General features: G+C 40.7%; 1 protein-coding gene across 1 annotated transcript in view; it reads left to right on the top strand.

Annotated features, from left to right (window-relative positions):
• Positions 1 to 16,814, top strand: part of LOC125459021 (phosphatidylinositol 3,4,5-trisphosphate 5-phosphatase 2-like) — a 182,802-nt gene that overhangs the window by 15,318 nt on the left and 150,670 nt on the right. The window lies entirely within an intron of this gene.

The raw sequence follows: 16,814 nt of genomic DNA, 5'->3' as shown, positions 1-16,814 counted from the left end.
TGAGAGTCACACTAGACCTGAAACGTTAACTCTGTTTCCGTCTCTCCACAGATGCTGCTAGACCTGCTGAGTTCCTCTGGCATTTCCTGAGTTTGTCTGAGAAATTTTAGGTCAAGCTTCTCAGGGATCTCACACTCAGCCATAGATAACAAGGTGTAGAGCTGGATGAAAACAGCAGGCCAAGCAGCAGCAGAGGAGCAGGAAGGCTGACATCCCTTAGGGATAAATTAGTTGCCAGCTTCTTTATGGTTACATCAATGCCTTCATTTAAAACATACTTAATTAACTATGAGAGGGTTTTTCAAATGTTTTGAAGGGTGATATATAAATGCAAGTTCTTTCTTTCAGCAGACAATTCATTCATGTGTAGCCCATAAGTGGACAATACTCACTGTGCCATCATCAACACTGCATGGTCTGATCCTGAGAATGCGTGCTGAAGCTAACAAGTTGCAATAATATGTGCACTGTAGTTTGACAACGTTTGCTTTGATAATGAAATCTATGAATAAAGAATGAGCTGGGGATAGATGAATTGTGTAACGCTATCTTACAGAGAAAAGAAATCTAAATTTGTCAACTGAGATGATGAACGATTATCAAGAATATGCAGGGATGTAGGGTTGAGGTTACAATTCAATCTGTCATGATCTTTTGAATGACAGATCAGGCTCAAAGGGTGGAATAACATTCCCCTCTTTCTTGTTTGTACGCTGCATAATCCTGGAGGATCGACAATTTTAATCAAACTATTCAGACTGGTTATAATACACCTCAAGAGAAATTGAGCCTTGAACCCAGGTCTTTTACTCCAGAGGCCCTTACCACTGCACCAAATGAGCTCCCAATTCTAAGATAGAACATAGAACAGTTCAGTAAAGGAACTGGTCCTTTGGCCCACCTGGCCTGTGCCAATTGCAATGCCATTCTAAACTAATTCTATTTACATACATATGGTCCGTTTCCAACTATTCCCTGTCTGATCATGTGACTGCCTAAATGCCTCTTAAACGCTGCTATCGCATCTGCTTCTACCCTCCCTTGGCAGTGTGTTCCAGGCACCTACCATCCTCAGTGTAAAAAAGCTTCCCTTACACATTTTTTTTAAGCTACCAATCTTCCCTCACGCTTTAAAACCTACGTCCACTAGTATTTGACATTTTCACCCTGGGAAAAAGACTCTCACTATCTAGTCTTTCCATGTCTCCTATAATTTCACATGCTCTATCAGTTCACCCTTCAGCCTCTGGCAAAAATAATCCAAGTTTGTCCAACTTTTGCTTATAGCTAATGTACTCCATTGCAGGCAACATCCTGGTAAATCACTTCTGAACTCTTTCCAAAGCCTCCACATCCTTCCCACAGTGTGGCAACCAGAGCTGCACACAATACTCCAAATGTAGCCTTACTAAGGTTTTACAAGCTGCAACATGACTTGCTAAACTTAATATTCAATGTCCTGATTGATGAAGGCAAACACACCCTACACCTTCCTTCCAATCTTATCTACCTGTATTGCCACTTTCAGAGAGCAATGTAACTGGTACCCCACAATCCTTCTGTATATCAATTCTCCTAAAGGTCCTGCCATTTATTGTGTATTTTCCTCTTGCATTTAACCTCCCAAAATGCATCACTTCACACTTGCCTGGAAAGAACTCTGGCTGCCATTTCTTCACCCAACTTTCCAACTGATCTATATCCTACTGTAGCCTTTAACAACCTTCCTCACTGTCCACAACCTCAACAATTTTTGTGCCATCTGCAAATGTACTAATCAGATCACGTACATTTTCATCCAAATCATTTATATGAATTACAAACTACAGATGCCCAAGCACTGATCTTTGAGGAACAAACTTCCAGTTAGAAAATCACCTCTCCACAGCTACCTTCTGTCTTCTTTGACCAAGCCAAGCTGCCAACTTACCATGGAACCGATGCAGTTCAATTTTCTGGACCAGCCCACCATGAAGGACCTTGGCAAATGCTGTAGCAAAGTCCGGGTGGACCACAATTATTGTCAGACACTCATCAATTATCTCTGTCACTTTGTCAAAAAACTCAAACTTGTGAGACAAGACCTCGCCCCACAAAGCCACACTGACTATACCTCATAAGTCCATTCTTTTCCAAATGCAAGTAAGTCTTGTACTGAAGTGTCTTCTCCAATAATTTCTGTATGGGCGATGTAAGGCTTATCAGTCGATAATTTCCTGCAGGATTGCTGTTTCCCTTCTTAAACAAATTTAGAACATTGGCTATTCTCCAGGCTTCTGGGACCCTACCTGTGGCTAAAGAGGATACAAAAGCCTCTGTCAAGCCCCTAGCAATCTCCTCCCTTGCCTCGTTCAGTGTTGTGGGAGACGTGAGTACATTTGAAATGGAAATCTCTGTCTCCTTGGAGAACACATATAGGAGCAAAAATTTAAAAGATTCAAAGGTCAAATGCTACTTTTGGGAATTGTTAATGCGGGTCTGCACTGGAAGGGCAGTTCTCCCCAATCGCTGATACAGTCCATCCCAATGGGTGCAACCCGACAGAAGAGGTGCCTCCATTTTCTTGATACATGCTATTCAGACGGAGGAGAGAGTACGGGTAGTTCCGCTATAATCAGTGCTTTGTTAACGTAAATTGGCTGTAACGCGATTGATGAATAGTCAATGCTATTTGGATAATGTGAACTTTCTGCTCTACAGTGTAGCAATTTTCTATAGTGATCTTCCTGTAACCTGATTTTCTATAACAATTTTCTATAGCACGAGATCACGCAAGAACATGGAGAATCTTAGTCTGGCAAAAACTAGATTGACACCCATGATATATGTTAAACGTTATGTTGCCACAGCCCTTCTGGATCATGGAGTTACTCTTTAATTAGAAAGAGATGACTGGTGGTTTTTTGACCTGAGGGTCACCATGCCTCTGACATGGTGAGAGTTTGAGATGGGTATTCCTTCTTTGCAAACTCAGCCAAAGTGGGAAATCTATGACATACATATCCATTCTCAGCTTTATTGACTTGTGAAAATATCTGGCAGAAGAGAAGGTGTTCATCCCATATTTGCTCCGATATATATCACAATAACTGGTTTGAGAGTGTCACTCAGGAATTCAAGGGGTGAAGGTCTACACTTTTGGTTCAAGCAATGTTGAAGATTAGGACATAAGTGCCTTAAGTAAGGATTAAGTCAGTAGATAGGTTACATGGGGAAACAGACTTAGCACAATTGTTCATCTGCTATATTTCAGGTTCACAGTTCCTATATGTAGCAATTGCCAGTGATGAAAAAGACATATTTTTACATCTTCTTAGTGAGAGACATTTCTTTGAGAACGGAGTCTGAAAATTAGTACCGAATTTTAGGAAAATATTTAATCATCTTGCATTTCCTCTGTACCCTGACAATTGACAAAAGAGGCTGTAACCTGACTCAAATAGCTAATGGACTGGAATCCCTAGCATTACATTATTTCATGGACGAATGGGTGATGTGTGCAGTAGCCTCAGTAAAGAGCATACATAGTTTTTGCGAGCTAATGTTTCACCTAATTATAGGAAGTAAAACAATGTTCAAGCAGGCCTCCCATTGCCACATGTGAAGTCAGGCATTGGTGAGATGGCTCTCTAAATTAGAATCTGGTAATTCAGTCATGAGGTACAAGGTGTCCTTAGAGGTTTTGATATATGTTTTTATTCCTAACAATAATACAGCTTAAAAACAAAACCCAGACAATTTATCACTTGTTCAAGATAATGCAAAAACTGAGACAGATACAAAAGGCATTAACAGGTATCAGTAAGAAATGTTGCAAATGCAAAGAGTCTATTTAATTAAATGGCAAATAATAGAAAATTGAATTATAGACAGATAATATCAGAAAATGTACAACAAGGCAGTCATACTTCTGATGAAATATTCATCCCTTCTATGTTATGTAACACATTTAGGTCTAACATAATGGTCTGCAACATTTATATGATTCTTAACCTGCTTGCTTCAGTTGCTATATTGGCGCTGGGGCTAAGTTTGGTTCTGCTTCCTCATTTTTTGGATTGGTCCAAGAGGACATGTGAGGTTGGCCACCTGAGCACTCAATAAGGGTACAGCCCATCTGCTCCTGCCTCTCTGAAAGGGAAGCTGACAGTGCCTCCGTGTTTCTTTTTGTTTCGTACTTCATTGTGGGAAAAGGCAGCCCTAGGAGGGATACGGTTTCCTGATGGTGAAGTTGGTAAGGTACTATCCAAAGCTGGAGCACCTTCCACAGATCAATGTGTTTTCACTTCAGTTGGTCTGAACTGGGCTCAGTTGATTCCAAGCAGGCAGTAGTAGAGATTCTGCATCAAGTATTAGTAAGTGGAAAATATACTGATGGTGATCAAATCAAGCACACGAATGGATAAAAGTTGATTTTTATTTGAAGCTCTTTGGGATATTTGATCTGTCCGACATGAATAAATTTTTGATTTAATACTCAGAAATATATTAGCCTTGATTAATAATGAGATGAGAGATATTTTCACCAAGGTGACCATGATGGGTAAATCATTCTATCCATTTGTTCAGACTAATGTGTTTCTCTAACTAAGCTTCTTGTTGCACATGCTTTCAAGCCCTGAAAAAAGACAGATGGTGTTTTTTTATATCTCTAATTAGCAATGATTTTTCTTAATCCTCTTAATGCATCTCTGTAAGCTCTTCCACTTATATGCTAACTCAATGCTTGACAGTTCTGTAATTGTTCAAGTCATTCGTACTCAGATTGGTGAGTTAATGAATCGGTTAGAGAATCTTCCTTTGGCTTTTGATGAACAATGTACGTATTATAAGAGCGCCACATGTCAAGTGATGGAATGAAACTAAAGCAATTTAGCAGACAAAGAAATTTTACATGCTTGTATTTAATGCGAGCGTTCTAACATTATACAGTCTCATTTCAAGGCCAAAAAACAATTATTTCCATCTTTTCAGCCTACAGAATAAATCACTTCTGGCTCATTTCTCTAACCATCAGAAGGATTAATAATAGGTTTCACATTTATTTTTCTGGATTTTGCCAAATATTTGGTGGATGTTTTCGCTTTTATAATTAGCTTTTCATCCAGTTTACTTCACCCGTCACATCTCACTCCTGCAACTAAATGTGCAACCAACAATGCTCAGCTTGCTGACCACAAATAAAATTCAGACAGAATTCTCTCTTAGCATTTCCTTTTGAAGAACATCTTCAGGGCAAAACTTGGAAATTGAATTTAGTAAAATATGGAATTAAGAGTCCAATAAAGGCCATGAATTCATTGGAAAAGCCCATCTGGTTCTCTTTGAGCTTTAGGGGAGGGACTGCCATCCTTACCTTGCGTGGATGACATTCGACTTCAGGCACACAACAATATTGTTGACTCGTAACGACCCTCTGGGCTGGGCAATAAATGCTAGCATAGCCAGCAATGTCTTCACCACCCTCTGCATGAAAAGTTGCCTCTCAATCCCCTTTTAAATCTTTCCCCTCTCATCTTAAACCTATGTCCTCTTGGTTTGGACTCCCCTTCCCTGGGAAAAAAAGACTTTGGCTATTCGCCTTGTCCATGCCTCTCACGATTTCATTTACCTCTGTAAGGTCACCCCTCAGCCTCTGATGCTCCAGGGAAAGAAAGCCCAGCCTATTCAGCCCCTCCTTACAGTTAAAAACTTCCAATCCTCGCAACATACTCTTAAATCTTTTCTAAAACCTTTCAAGCTTGACAATATCTTTCCCACAGCAGGGAAACCAGAATTAAACACAGTATTCTAAAAGTGGCCTCACCAGTGTCTTGTAGAGCCACCAAAGACATCTAAACTCCTATAGTTAGTGGGCTGGCCAATGAAGACAAGCATGCCAAATGCCTTTTTTCACTACCCTATCCATCTACATCTAAACTTTCAAGGAACTATGAACCTGCACCCTTAGGTTTCTTTGTTTGGCAGCATGCCCTTGGGTCCTACCATTAACATTCTATTAAGAGAGTTCCAAACATCTCCTACCCTTTGTGTATAGAAGTGATTCCTAACATCTATCCTGAACAGTCTGACCCTAGTACTCAGACTATGCCGCCAACATTCTCAAATCTCCAACCAATGGAAAAGAATTCATCTTTATCTATTCTGTCTTTTCCTGTTAATATTTAGAAGACTTCAAATAGATCACCCCATAACTTTCCAAATTTGAAAGAAAACAAGCATAATTTACATTGTCTCTCTTCATAACTTAAACCCCCAAGTTCCGGTATTTCGCTTGTAAACCTGCGGTGTATTCTGGCCAAGGCCAGTATATCCGTCCAAAGGTGTGGTGCCCAGATCTGCTCACAGACCTACAAGTGGGGTCTAACCATGGTTTTGTATAGCTTTAGCATAACTCATACATCCTTGTACTCCAAACATCTAAATATAAAGGCCATGCATTAGCTTTCTTGATTATTTTCTGCACCTGTTTGTGGCACTTTAAAGATCTATGCACCTGAACCTTCAAGTGTCATTGGACATCCACTTCATACCATTCAGAAGGCATCCTGATCTGTTCTTTTTCAGTTCAAAATGGGTTACCTCACAATGGCTTGCATTGAATTCCATCTGATACGGTTTTTCCCATTCACTTTATCTATCTGTGTCCCTTTGTCTGCACTGTCTAAATGCTACCTAACTTTGTGTCATCAGCGAATTTAGATATATGACTTTCTATTTGATTTGATTTATTATGGTCATATGTACACAAGTAGAGTGAAACATTTTGTCTTGCAAGCAGTACAGGCAGATCATGGCAACCAAGGACATAGAGATCATAGGATTCTTGGACAGAGTGAGGTATGTAAGGTATGCACAGGAGGTACACAAAAATGAGGTCAACATCAGTTTGAAGTTAGAGTTCCATTCAGCACACACTAGTAACAGCAGGGAAGAAGCTGTTCTTGAACCTGTTGATGTGCATGTTCAAGCTTCTGTACCTTCAGCCTGGCAGAAGAGGTTGGAAGAGAGTATTACTGGGGTGGGAGGGGTCTTTGATGATGTTGTCAGCCTTTCTGCTGCAACAAGAAGAGTAAATAGAGTCCATGGATGGGAAGTTGGCTTTCATGATGGTCTGGGCTATGCACATAACTTTCTGTGGTTTCTATGCCATGACCCAAGTCATTAATAAATAATGTGAATAATTGAGGGCCGAACACAGATCCCTGTGGATCACAACTGATCTCATCCTAGTAATTTGAGTGCCCACCCATTATTTTTACTTTCTGTTGCCTGGCGTTCAACCAATTTCCCAGACTCGTGAGTAATTTGCCCTCATTTCTATGGGTTTATACTTTAGTTAACAATCTCTAATGTGGGACTTTATTATATGTTTTCTGAAGCCCATGTAAACAACATCCCCTGTCTACTACCTCAGCCACTGCTTCAAAAAAATTCATTGAAATTTGTCAGGTGTGACCTATTTGTCATAAATCCATGCTGGCTCTCCCTGATTCACTGAAAATGTTTAAAGTATTCAGTTGTCCAATCCTTGTCCTAGCCTCCAACAATTTCCTCTTGGTTTCCTCTTTTGCATTCTTTAAAAAGTGAGAGAAATGCAATTTTATAATCCAGAGGGGTGACTCCTCCATCTATGGACACTGTATCTGAAAGATTATAATTAGAGCATCTACAGTGTGTTCGCCCACTTCCTTTAATACCTTGGAAGGAAATATCAGGTTTTGGAGATTTGTCACTCATCAGTCAATTAATTCCATCAATACCAAAGTTTTACTTCCGTTAATTTTATTCCATCCCTGTTCCTGATCCACTATTATGTTTTCTCAGGGCTTCTGGCAAACTATCTCCCTTTCCTACTGTAAATAATGAGACAAAGTAACTAGTCAACATATCTGCCATTTCCCCATAGTCATTGACAATATCCTTACTTTCAGTCTTTAGTGAGCCAGCATTGTAACTGACTCACTTTCTCTTTATGCAGCTATAAAATTTCTGACTGATTTTGATGCCTCGAGCAGGTTTCCTTTCATAATCCCTTTTGGTAGTTTTTATAAGCTGCTTTGTAGTTCTTTGCTGGTCTTTGTATCCTTCCCATTCAGCAGGATCTATGCTGTTTTTTTGTATTTTTGTAAACATGTTCTTTTAGTTTTATGATGCCAGTTATCTCTTTTGTTGTCCACGGCTATTGTTCCTGTGAAGTGGAGCTTTTCCCTCCCAGGTTATGAACTGGTTTTGTATTAGGTTAAATGCTTCTTTAAGCAGCCTCCATTGTTCTTCAGTTATTCTACACATTAGCAGATATTCCCACATTACTGTCTAGTAAGATAGTCTATCTCACAGCGGTAAAGTTGGCCTTAGTTAAACCTGAAAATGTCATAGCCAATTCATACCTTTTGCTTTCAAATGCCACATTGAACTTGATCATTTTATGATCTCTACTTAATAAATGTTCACATAAAATTAGGTAGCTAATTAAATTGGCCCCTTACTGCATTCGTTTCTGGTCACCACACAATAGATAATTGGATTGCAGTGGAGCGGATGCAGACAGATTCACCAGAATGTTGCCTGGGATGCAGTAGTTTATTTATGAAGGGAAGCTGGATAACCTTGGGTTGTTTTCTTTTGAGCAGAGAAGGCTGATTGAGCTCTATAAGATAATGAATGATATGGACAGGGTGGATAAAAAAGTTGCTGTCCCTCTTAGTTGAAAGCAGCAAAATGATAAGGTGAAAGGCAGGAGGTTTAAGGGGGAGTTAGAATCATAACATCATAGAGTAATAGAGCAGAGAGATAGGCCCTTCAGTCCAAACTGGTCTATGCTGATTGTGGTGCCCACTCAACTAGTCCCAATTCCCACATTTGGTCCATATCCTCTAGATCCTTCCCATGCATATGCCTATCGAAATGGTTTTTTTTTAAATGCTGCTATTGTACCTGCCTCAACCATTTTCTGTGGCCCCTTGATCCTTCTCACTATCAACAATATCTCTTATCTCTTTTGTATTACCCACAAACTTATTAATCACACCTTGTGCATTCTCATCCAGATCATTCATGTAAATAAGAAATAACAAAGGTTCTCTGTAGCACACCATTAGTCACAGGCTTCGAGTCCAGAAACAACTTTCAACCATTACCCTCTGCTTCCTGCCATCGAGCCAAGTTTGAAGACAGTTAGGTAGCTCTCCCTAGATCCCTTGGGACCTAAACTTTATGACTAGCCTGCCATGTGGGATGTTATCAAAGGCCTTACTAAAGTCCATATAGACAACATCCACTGCCATTCCCTCTTCTATCGTCTTGGTTACCTCAAACTCTAAAAAATTTGTCAGCCATGAACCACACACACAAATCCATGCTGACTATGCCTAATCAGACCTTGGCTATCCAAATGTTGGTTGATCCTGTCCCTCGGCATCCTCTCTATTAACTTGTCTATCACTGATGTCAAGATCACTGGCCTGTGTATCCCTGGCTTATCTTTGTTACTTATTTTAAACAATGGAACAACATTAGCCACCCTCCAGTCTTCTGAAACTTTGCCAGTGGCTAAAGATAAAGCAAAAATCTTTGCAAGAACCTCTTCAATTTCTTTCCCAACCTTCTACAATGTCCAAGGACGGACATGATCAGGCCCAGGGGATTTATCCGCCTTAATGCACTTTAAGGCTGCAACCAGCTCTTCTCTGGTAATATATATGTGTCCTAAACATCCGCACTTGTTTCCCTTATCTCCTCAGCATCCATCATTCTCTGTACACATTGTTTTTGCCAGAAAGAATGTTTTCCTCAAAGGATGGCAGAAATCTGAAATGCGCTGCCTGACAGGGTAGTTGAGGTGGGAAACCTCACAACCTTTAAACTGTACTTGGATAAGCGATTGAAATGTCCTAAAATTCAAGGCTATAGGCCAAGCATTGAAAAGTGGGACTAGTGTAGATTTAAAGTAGATTTTGTCGCTGCAGACTTGTACTTTATTGAGTTTATGATTCTCTGTGACTTTGACTTCAGAAGGATATGGACAGTTCATTAGAATGAGCAAACAAGAACTTTCACACATTGAAATAATTCATTTCAGTAAGAAGATCGTAGAGAGAGACAAAATAAAGTGAAATTCAAAAGGGACCTGGATCTGGATTTGATTATAATTGTGGTGAGAAAAGGCTAACAATATTTATTTTTCATAATTTGTCTTTAATGTCTGAGACTTCCATGGAGTAAAAATGGTTTAAAGAAAGAACATTACTGACTTAAAATGGCTTCAGTGATCATTTGACAGACTCAGGAAGGCCACAAGGTATACATGAAACCAGCTGCATTAGAATTACCATTTCAATCACAATATGCTGAAACTCAGTAAGGCATCAAGACTTTTGCATCTCTTTCTTTACTCACTGATGAATTCACATATTGGAGATGAAAGGTTGCCCACAACTATCCTTTTTGAAATGAAACAATGACACAACGCTGCAATCCAGGAAGGAACTGTATATCAACAGCAGTCTTTGAGCAAAACAGCAGAGAGAAAGCAGTCTGCACTGCTTACAGCAAGCATACTTGAAAGCATTTCTTTCCCCACTTCTCTCAGGCACAGAAATCAGGCAATTTGGAAAATCTCTTATAAACCAACGAGTCAAGGTTTTCTGATGGATTGTGAGGAAACAGGACATCAGCAAAACACTCAGGCTTCATTCTTGCATGTCAAAGACTAAAAACTTTAAATTGAACTTGCTTTACCTTCCTGCCTTCATAGACACTTCCCCCTACTTTTTAAATTTATCACCTGTGCTCACGTATGTGTTTGATGTAGCACTTTATTATTGTTTTCCTCTTCTTCTCAGTCAAGCAGTTCTTTTTAATGAATTTTAATACAAATGTGATAGCTGCTTACTAAAAAAAAGTAAAAATATTTGTTGTAAATAAACAATGAGGTTTAAATAGAAAGGAGCCAACGTCGTTTCCTCATCTGCTCATACTGATATGCAAAAATCGTTGAAGGTAGGAGGGATGTTGAGAGACTGCTTAATAAAGCATACTGCATCCTGCGCTTTGCCAGTCAGGAATAGAAAACAAAGCCGAGGAGGTTCTATTCATCTTGTGTAAAAACATCTCAGCTTGTGTTCAGTTCTGGTTACCACACCTTAATAAGTCACAGAAAGGGTTCAGGAAAGAATAATAAAAATAGCTTCAGACATAAGAAACTTAAGTTACGTTGACAAAAACACAGTACTAAGTCTAAATCTAAAATAAAAACAGAAAGCACTAGAGAAATTCAGCAGGTCAGGCAGAAGTATAGACATCTTATTCCATTAAGACTCTCCGAAGTACTTGGCTGCAGTTGCACAGCTTTTTGGAACTATTGTACTTCAGCTACATAGGATCCAGAATGACTTTCTGACCTTTTTTTATAAAGCCCGCAAAGCACGAACCCACATTTACGTGCTTTGCTTTCAAAACAATAGAAGGTCAAAAAAAGTTTTATTTAGTAATCCTTTCATCACAAAGGCATCTGGTAAAGTGCTCTAACAAGTGTCTGTTTTGATTCTTCGAATTAATCTGATGTTGTTTTTTACCATAGAAGACATGTGTTGTGTACTGTGGACTCACATACTATAGTTTAAAAGCTAAGATCCAAGGAGATTTATATCCCATTTATTCTGTGGCTGGATTTTTACTGTTTTTTTGGCAGATATATCACGGCTATTACAGTTCTTTACACATGTTGAGTGACTATTCACACTATGATGATTGTGTGATATTTTACATAGAACATAGAACATAGAAAGGTACAGCACAGTACAGGCCCTTCAGCCCACAATGTTGTGCCGTGGAATAATCCTAATCCAAAAATAAAATAACCTAACCTACATTCCCCTCAATTCACAGCTGTCCATGTGCGTGTCCAGCAGTCGCTTACATATCACTAATGACTCTGCTTCTACGACTTCCACTGGCAAATTATTCCATGCGCTCACAACTCTCTGGGTGAAGGACCTCCCTCTGATGTCTCCTCTATACCTTCCTCCTAACACCTTAAAACTATGACCCCTCGTGGCAGTCAATCCTGCCCTGGGGAAAAGTCTCTGGCTATCGACTCTATCCCTGCCTCTCATTACCTTGCACACCTCAATCAGGTCACCTCTCTTCCTCCTTCTCTCCAGAGAGAAAAGTCCGAGCTCAGTCAACCTCTCCTCGTAAGACAAGCCCTCCAGTCCAGGCAGCATCCTGGTAAACCTCCTTTGCACCCTCCCCAAAGCCTCCACATCTTTCCTATAATAGAGCGACCAGAACTGGACACAATATTCCAAGTGTGGTCTCACCAGGGTTTTGTAGACCTGCAGCATAACCTCGCGGCTCTTAAACTCGATCTCCCTGTTAATGAAAGCCAAAACACCATATGCTTTCTTAACAACCTTATCCATCTGGGTGGCAACTTTGAGGGATCTATGCACTTGAACGCCAAGATCCCGCTGTTCCTCCACACTGCTGAGAATCCTGCCTTTAATCCTACATTCAACATTTAAGTTCGACCTTCCAAAATGCATCACCTTGCATTTATCCAGGTTGAACTCCATCTGCCATTTCTCAGCCCAGCTCTGCATTCTGTCAATGTCTCACTGAAGCCTGCAATAGCCCTCGATACTATCAACGGCACCTCCAACCTTTGTGTCATCAGCAAACATACTAACCCACCCCTCAACCTCCTCATCCAAGTCATTTATAAAAACTACAGGAGCCAGCTCTCTGTTGGCTGTGTCAGCACTGCATATTACGTATGTGTAGATAAGTGGTGATTTGGTGACAGGATCATCAGCTATTTCAGTGGCGATGAGAGAAAAACACGCCCCTGAAGAGCTTTGCTCACAACTGTCGTCTTTGAGGTGTGGTAACCATTTCTAGCATCATGCCGCTATTTGGGAAGCTTGAATTGTTCAATCCTGGTGTCAAAACTGGGCCTATTATGAGGAAGGAATGCATTATTCTTTTCTAGGAAAATTGCGTTGGTGTAGATGAAAAGCAATGAGTAATTCTTCTGGTTATTGGTGAAACTGTAGGTTTCTCAGTTATTAGGAGCTGAACTTCCTGGAGGCACCAAGTACTAAAACCATTCAAGAGCTGACTGATTTAGCAAAGGAATATTATGACTCCAAGCTTCCTCTAATTCTGAGGCATTTTTGGTTTTACTCGACAATTCAAGAACCAGAGGAATCCTTATTGGTGTTTTTGATAAGGTTATGATGACTGGCAGATGCATGTGATTTTGGTTTAACTCTGAGTGAGATGCTGAGAGATCACTTGGTATGTGGTATTAATGATGTGACCATGCAAAAGTGCCTACTATCTGAAGCCCAACTGGACTTCAAACAGGTACTACAACTGGCTTCGCTGTTAGAAAATACATCAAGTGGAGCTTATTAGTTATAGGGTATTCGGACAGAGGTGAACAACTTCGCCAGGCCAACTCAGCTTCAGGAGCACCATTTGAATGAAAGTAATTACACAACCTCATTCAGGACATGCGCAAGCACATGTGGAGACTGTTTAAGGAGCAGTTGTTGCGAGTGATGCATAAATTTGTTCCTCTGAGACTGGTAAGAAGGGGTAAGATTAAGGAACTTTGGATGACGGGAACAGAGGTGCTTCTCGTCAAAAAGAAAAAGGCAGCTTATGTAAGGTGGAGGAAGCAAGGGTCTAGCACAGCTTTAGAGGATTACACTCTCTTTGCTCAGAAGGAGCTCAAAAGTGGACTGAGGAGGGCCAGGAGGGGGCAGGAAAAATGCTTGGCAGGAAGGATTAGGAAGAACCCGAAGGCATTTTAGTCATACGTGAGGAATAAGAGAATGATCAGGGAGAAGGTAGGGCCGATCAGGGATAGCATAGGGAACTTGTGCGTGGAGTCTCAGCAGATAGGGGAAGCCCTAAATGAGTTTCTTGCTTCGGTTTTCACAAAGGAAAGGGACCTTGTTGTGAATGAGAACTTTGAGGAGCAGGAAAACAGGCTTGAACAGATTGAGATTGAGGAAGTTGATGCGCTGGAAATTTTGGCTAACATTAAGATTGATAAGTCCCCAGGGCCAGACCAGATTTATCCTAGGTTGCTCCGGGAAGTGAGAAAGGAGGTTGCTAAGCCGCTGGCAAAGATCTTTGCTTCCTCATTCTCCACGGGAGTCGTACCAGAAGATTGGAGGGAGGCAAATGTTGTTCCTCTTTTCAAGAAAGGGAATAGGGAAATCTGTGGAAATTACAGACCAGTTAGTCTTACGTCTGTGGTCAGCAAGGTTTTGGACTTCAGCAAGGCATTTGATGAGGTTCCCCACGGCAGTCTCATTCATAAAGACAGAAGGTATGGGATACAGGGTGATTTGGCTGTCTGGATTCAGAATTGGTTGGCTGACAGAAGGCAGAGAGTGGTTGTAGATGGTAAGTATTCTGCCTGGAGGTCAGTGCTGAGTGGTGTCCCACAGGGCTGTGTTCTTTTGAAAGATTAATTGTAGACTGTGGCACATTTTGACTGATCTTTCATGGGAAATCTTGCTTTTTTTTCCCGCCCTTCTACTTTAACTCTGAGAAACTGTTTAATTGCCCTTGACTGTCATCCTACACTTCCTGGAAAGATTTAAACTGTGGGCCCATTAGGGCTTTCAGGAAAATCCCTCCTATTGGCCAGATTATGGATGTGAGTGAGAGGAAAAATAAGGTTGGATGGAAGATGCAAATTGTACAATGTTGAGGGTTTGGGAGGAGAAGCTTTAATTTTTCCTTGTGGAGACCAGAGGAGTACCCTTCTGGCTTCACAAGGAAACAAGGTAAATCTACTGTTCTCTGATCTGTTTTTTAGATGCTCTGAGGCATGAGTGTGTCAACTTTGGGTAAAAGTAAGAATGGGATGGGATATCTTCACTGCTGGATTACCTCTAAACTTGTACTATCTATACTTATGTGTGAAACATAACCATTTGAAAAATGAGGGTAATGGAGAATTCCTCAAATTCACATATCCAAACTGGAGCCTAAGTTGACATATGCATTGGAAGGGGAAATGAAAAATAAGAGAATTGGTAAATTTATCCATCCCTTCTTAAAAATTTGGCTCAATTCCACATTTCCAGTTCTTTATTGTGAAAGATGTTAACTGAATTTAATGGCAGGACTGCTGTATGAGGGACAATTGTTTCACATAGTCCTGTACTTACTGGAGTTTAGAAGGATAAGAGGGACTTGATTGAAATACAGTTCTAACAGGGCTAGGCATACTGGATGCAAGGAGGATGTTTTCCCCTGGTTGCTGTACGGAGAACCAGTGGTCACAACCTTAGAATATAGAGTAGGCCATTTCATAGAACATAGAACATAGAACATTACAGCACAGTACAGGCCCTTTCGCCCTCGATGTTGTGCCGACCTGTCATACCAATCTGAAGCCCATCTAACCTACACTATTCCATGTACGTCCATATGCTTGTCCAATGACGACTTAAATGTACTTAAAGTTGGCGAATCTACTACCGTTACAGGCAAAGCGTTCCATACCCTTACTACTCTCTGAGTAAAGAAACTACCTCTAACATCTGGCCTATATCTTTCACCCCTCAATTTAAAGCTATGCCCCCTTGTGCTCGCCATCACCATCCTAGAAAAAAGGCTCTCCCTATCCACCCTATCTAACCCTCTGATTATCTTATATGTCTCAATTAAGTCATCACTCAACCTTCTTATCTCTAACGAAAACAGCCTCAAGTCCCTCAGCCTTTCTTCGTAAGACCTTCCCTCCATACCAGGAAACATCCTAGTAAATCTCCTCTGCACCCTTTCCAAACCTTCCACATCCTTCTTATAACGTGGTGACCAGAACTGTACGCAGTACTCCAAGTGCGGCCGCACCAGAGTTTTGTACAGCTGCAGCATAACCTCTTGGGTCCGGAACTCGATCCCTCTATAATAAAAGCTGAAACACTGTATGCCTTCTTAACAGCCCTGTCAACCTGGGTGGAAACTTTCAAGGATCTGCGTACATGGACACCGAGATCTCTCTGCTCATCTACACTACCAAGACTCTTACCATTAGCCCTGTACTTTGCCTTCCGGTTACTCCTACTAAAGTGCATCACCTCACTCTTGTCTGCATTAAACTCCATTTGCCATCTCTCAGCCCAGCTCTGCAGCTTATCTATGTCTCTCTGTAACCTACAACAATCTTTGTCACTATCCACAATTCCACCGACCTTAGTGTCATCTGCAAATTTACTAACCCATCCTTCTACGCCCTCATCCAGGTCATTTATAAAAATGACGAACAGCAGTGTACCCAACACCAACCCTTGCGGTACACACTAGTAACTAATACACCACTTGAACTGAGATGAAGAAATATTTCTTCACCCAGAGAGTGTAGAATTCAGAGAAGGCCATGGAGGGCAGGTCATTGAGTATGTTGACAAAAGACATTTGATACATTTATAGATATTAAAGACGTAGCGAGAGAAAGTGGGTATATGATGTTGAGATAGGTGCTCTGCCATGGTCATATTGAATAGCGGAGCAAATTCAAAGTACTCAATGGCCTGCCTCTGTTTCTATTTTCTTTGTAATTTCAGCTAAACCATGGGGTTTCCTGTATGGATATAATACCTTGTCTATGGATAATGGGTCAAGGAAACAAATGTGATGAGTCTTTAATCAATTACACATTGGAAACCACTAGCTGCAGGCCCCCCTCAAACTCACACTAACCTGACTTGAGACTAGATTTTTTTTTAAATTATCAATCTCCTGGAACTCCATCCTGACAGTGCTATGGAAATATACACAGC

Source organism: Stegostoma tigrinum, chromosome 15, assembly GCF_030684315.1.
Source record: "Stegostoma tigrinum isolate sSteTig4 chromosome 15, sSteTig4.hap1, whole genome shotgun sequence".
NCBI classification, from domain to species: domain Eukaryota; kingdom Metazoa; phylum Chordata; class Chondrichthyes; order Orectolobiformes; family Stegostomatidae; genus Stegostoma; species Stegostoma tigrinum.
The sequence above is the reverse complement of the archived record's forward strand: the minus strand, read 5'-3'. Positions and strand labels throughout refer to the sequence as shown.